This window comes from Conger conger, chromosome 4 (genome assembly GCF_963514075.1).
Source record: "Conger conger chromosome 4, fConCon1.1, whole genome shotgun sequence".
Taxonomy (NCBI): Eukaryota; Metazoa; Chordata; class Actinopteri; order Anguilliformes; family Congridae; genus Conger; species Conger conger.
The window spans coordinates 76,906,710-76,911,709 of record NC_083763.1 but is presented as its reverse complement, the minus strand read 5'-3'; the positions used below and the strand labels follow the sequence as shown (position 1 = coordinate 76,911,709).

The 5,000-nt window shown below is 55.1% G+C and overlaps 1 pseudogene; it reads right to left on the bottom strand.

Moving 5' to 3' along the window:
* Positions 1-5,000, bottom strand: part of LOC133125929 (1-phosphatidylinositol 4,5-bisphosphate phosphodiesterase gamma-1-like) — a 51,711-nt pseudogene that overhangs the window by 9,280 nt on the left and 37,431 nt on the right.

The following is a 5,000-nucleotide window of genomic DNA, read 5'->3' as shown; positions in this document are numbered from 1 at the left end:
GAGGAAACACTCACCCACTTGGCAGGTGGGCACGTCTATATAGCCCTTCTGAAACGTGCCCAGGGGACTGTTCTCGGAGGACTGAGAGAGAGAAAAGAGATGTCCGTTATTTTAAAAGCACCTTGACGGGGGAAAGAAGGAGAGACTCTCTAGATAAAGGCAGAAGCTGCCGTTCAGCGAGGCGGTCGCCGCGGTAACTCACCACCTCCTCCTGCTCCCGCACGGCCGCGCTCGGCACCTCCTCCACGTAGTTGGCGGGAAACCAGAGCTGCTTCTTCCCACCGTAGTCACCCCGCCACCTAGAGGCCGGGAGGGCCGGTGCAGCCGTTAGACTCATAAATGCTCCACAAACTTAAGAGTGCTCCATCTCTCCCTCGTACTCTCCCTCGCTCCCTCTCTCTCTCTCTCCCTCTCCCTCTCATTACATTACATTATTGGCATTTGGTAGACACTGTTAACCAGAGTGACGTACAGTTGATTAGACTAAGCAGGAGACAATCCGCCCCTGGAGCAATGCAGGGTTAAGGGCCTTGCTCAAGGACCCAACGGCTGTGCGGATCTTATTGTGGCTACACCGGGATTAGAACCACCGACCTTGTGGGTCCCAGTCATGAACCTTAACCACCACGCTACAGGCCGCCCTCTCCACCCTCTTCCTCTCTCTGTCCCACTCTCTTCCTCCCCCTGTCCACCCTCCCTCTCTCTCCCTCTCTCCCTCCCTCCCTCTCTCTCCCTCCCTCTCTCCCTCCCTCCCTCCCCCTCTCCCCCTCTCTCACCAGCCTCCTTCCTGTTTGTCCACGCTGAGGATCAGGGCCTGTTTGGGGAAGCAGAGCTCATCCTCCCTCTGGGCCTTGTAGTCGTACAGAGCCTTGACCGTGCACTGCAGCACCGGGCACAGACAGCAGAGGGCGACAGAGAGACACAGCAGCTTACAGCAACACCACAGACACTTCACAGACACTAGAGAGTCAGCGCCTATGTTCCTTCTGTCCACTCTATGGTTCCTGGAGGTCAGTGCTTCCAACCCTGTTCATAGAGATCTATGGTATAGTAGGTTTTCATTTCAACCCTAAGTTTGCACACCTGACACATTTCAACTCCATCTCTAGCTGTGCTTTTGTTAGGGTTGTTGTGAAAACCTACCAAAAATTCAGCTGCAAAAGTCCACACAAAGTGTTAAGGATACACTATCTGGTTAGATTACAGTATCTAGTAAATCTTCATGAACACAACCCCTGACCCCTGACCTCCGAGCTCTGACTTACCCGGGCAGTGGGCATCTTGTTGGCCTCCACATAGAAGTGTGGGGTACGGACTTCATACAGAGCACCATAGTCCAGCTCCTGAAAACAGAGACAAACGGGACTGCTAGTGTCACTTACACACAAATACACACACTCCCAAACTCACACACACACAGACACACACGCACAGACACACACACACAGACAGCCAGATACACACACACACACACACACACACACAGACAGACACACACACACAGACTCACACAGACACACAGACACACACACACTCACACACACACTCACACACACACACACACACACACAGACAGACACTCACACAGACTCACTCACACACACACACACAGACACTCACACAGACTCACACACACACACACACTCACACACACACACACACAGACAGACACTCACACAGACTCACTCACACACACACACACAGACACTCACACAGACTCACTCACACACACACACACACACACACACACACAGACACACACGCACACACACACACACACACACAGACATACACACACACACACACACACACACACAGACAGACACACACACACACACACACACACACAGACACTCACACACACACACAGACAGACACACACACACACACACAGGCAGACACACACAGGCAGACACACACACACACACACACACACACAGACACACACACACACACACACAGACAGACACACACACACACACACACACACACACAGACACTCACACACACACACACACACACAGACACTCACACACACACACACACACACACACACACACACACACACACAGACACTCACACACACACACACACACACACACCCCCCCCCCCCCCCCCCGTGGTTACCGCGGTGCCCATGCGGTCCAGCGTGTCCTCGTTGATGGGGTAGCGGAGCTTCATCTTGCGGTACAGGGGGTTTTTCTCGTAGTAGCTGACCAGGTCCACCAGGCTCTCAAACTCGGCCGAGCTGCCCAGCATGAAGAGACGGCCCTCCTGCTGTATCCTGCAGTGCTTAATCTTCCCCTCCGCCCTGCAGCGCCAAGCACACACACCGAGTCAGACAACACACACCGAGTATAAGGGTAGTGTGGGGTATAGGGTGGTGTGAGGTATATGGTGGTGGTGTGGGGTATAGGATGGTGTGGGGAATAGGGAGGTGTGGGGTATAGGGGGGTGTGGGGTATAGGGTGGAGTGGGGTATAAGGTGGTGTGGAATATAGGGTGGTGATGTGGGGTATAGGATGGTGATGTGGGGTATAGGATGGTGATGTGGGGTATAGGGTGGAGTGAGGTATAGGGAGGTGTGGGGTATAGGGTGGTGTGGGGTATAGGGCGGTGTGGGTATAGGGCGGTGTGGGGTATAGGGTGGTGTGGGGTATAGGGCAGTGTGGGGTATAGGGCGGTGTGGGATATAGGGTGGTGTGGGTATACGGCCGTGTGGGGTATAGGGCGGTGTGGGGTATAGGGTGGAGTGGGGTATAGGGTGGTGTGGGGTATAGGGAGGTGTGGGGTATAGGGTGGTGTGGGGTATAGGGCGGTGTGGGGTATAGGGTGGTGTGGGGTATAGGGTAGTGTGGGGTATAAGGTGGTGTGGAGTATAGGGTGGTGATGTGGGGTATAGGATGGTGATGTGGGGTATAGGATGGTGGTGTGGGGTATAGGGTGGTGTGGGGTATAGGGAGGTGTGGGGTATAGGGTGGTGTGGGATATAGGGTGGTGTGGGTATACGGCCGTGTGGGGTATAGGGCGGTGTGGGGTATAGGGTGGAGTGGGGTATAGGGCGGTGTGGGGTATAGGGTGGAGTGGGGTATAGGGCGGTGTGGGGTATAGGGTGGTGTGGGTATACGGCCGTGTGGGGTATAGGGCGGTGTGGGGTATAGGGTGGAGTGGGGTATAGGGTGGTGTGGGGTATAGGGCGGTGTGGGGTATAGGGTGGTGTGGGTATACGGCCGTGTGGGGTATAGGGCGGTGTGGGGTATAGGGTGGAGTGGGGTATAGGGTGGTGTGGGGTATAGGGAGGTGTGGGGTATAGGGAGGTGTGGGGTATACGGCCGTGTGGGGTATAGGGCGGTGTGGGGTATAGGGTGGTGGTGTGGGGTATAGGGAGGTGTGGGGTATAGGGCGGTGTGGGTATAGGGTGGTGTGGGGTATAGGGTGGCGGTGTGGGGTATAGGGTGGTGGTGTGGGTATACGGCCGTGTGGGGTATAGGGTGGTGTTGGGTATAGGGCGGTGTGGGGTATAGGGAGTTGTGGGGTATAGGGTGGTGGTGTGGGTATACGGTGGTGTGGGGTATAGGGAGGTGTGGGGTATAGGGTGGTGGTGTGGGGTATAGGGAGGTGTGGGTATAGGGAGGTGTGCGGTATAGGGTGGTGGTGTGGGGTATAGGGTGGTGGTGTGGGGTATAGGGCGGTGTGGGTGTAGGGTGGTGTGGGGTATAGGGAGGTGTGCGGTATAGGGTGGTGGTGTGGGGTATAGGGTGGTGGTGTGGGGTATAGGGCGGTGTGGGTGTAGGGTGGTGTGGGGTATAGGGAGGTGTGCGGTATAGGGTGGCGGTGTGGGGTATAGGGCGTTGTGGGGTATAGGGTGGTGGTGTGGGTATACGGCCGTGTGGGGTATAGGGTGGCGGTGTGGGTGTAGGGTGGTGTGGGGTATAGGGAGGTGTGCAGTATAGGGTGGCGGTGTGGGGTATAGGGCGGTGCAGCACCTGAAGGAGATGGCGTAGGAGCTGACGTCGCTGCGCTTGCGCACCAGGTACGCCCCGTCCCGGGGGACCCGCATCAGCATGTGCTCCGCCTGCACGCGGGATAGGCTGGAGTGGTACCACCTGACACAAACAGGGGCGGAGTCAGAGTCACGCATCACAGCTCACACTTCAGCCCGCCTTCTCACTGAGAGCTCCTGCGCTAACACACCGCTACACAACACAACATCACAACATCACAACATCACAACATCACAACATCACAACCTGAGAGCTCCTGCGCTAACACACCGCTACACAACACAACATCACAACATCACAACATCACAACATCACAACATCACAACCTGAGAGCTCCTGCGCTAACACATCGCTACACAACACAACATCACAACCTGAGAGCTCCTGCGCTAACACATCGCTACACAACACAACATCACAACCTGAGAGCTCCTGCGCTAACACACCGCTACACAACACAACATCACAACCTGAGAGCTCCTGCGCTAACACACCGCTACACAACACAACATCACAACCTGAGAGCTCCTGCGCTAACACACCGCTACACAACACAACATCACAACCTGAGAGCTCCTGCGCTAACACACCGCTACACAACACAACATCACAACATCACAACATCACAACCTGAGAGCTCCTGCGCTAACACACCGCTACACAACACAACATCACAACATCACAACATCACAACCTGAGAGCTCCTGCGCTAACACACCGCTACACAACACAACATCACAACATCACAACATCACAACCTGAGAGCTCCTGCGCTAACACACCGCTACACAACACAACATCACAACATCACAACCTGAGAGCTCCTGCGCTAACACACCGCTACACAACATCACAACAACACAACCTGAGAGCTCCTGCGCTAACACATCGCTACACAACATCACAACATCACAACATCACAACATCACAACCTGAGAGCTCCTGCGCTAACACACCGCTACACAACATCACAACATCACAACAACACAACCTGAG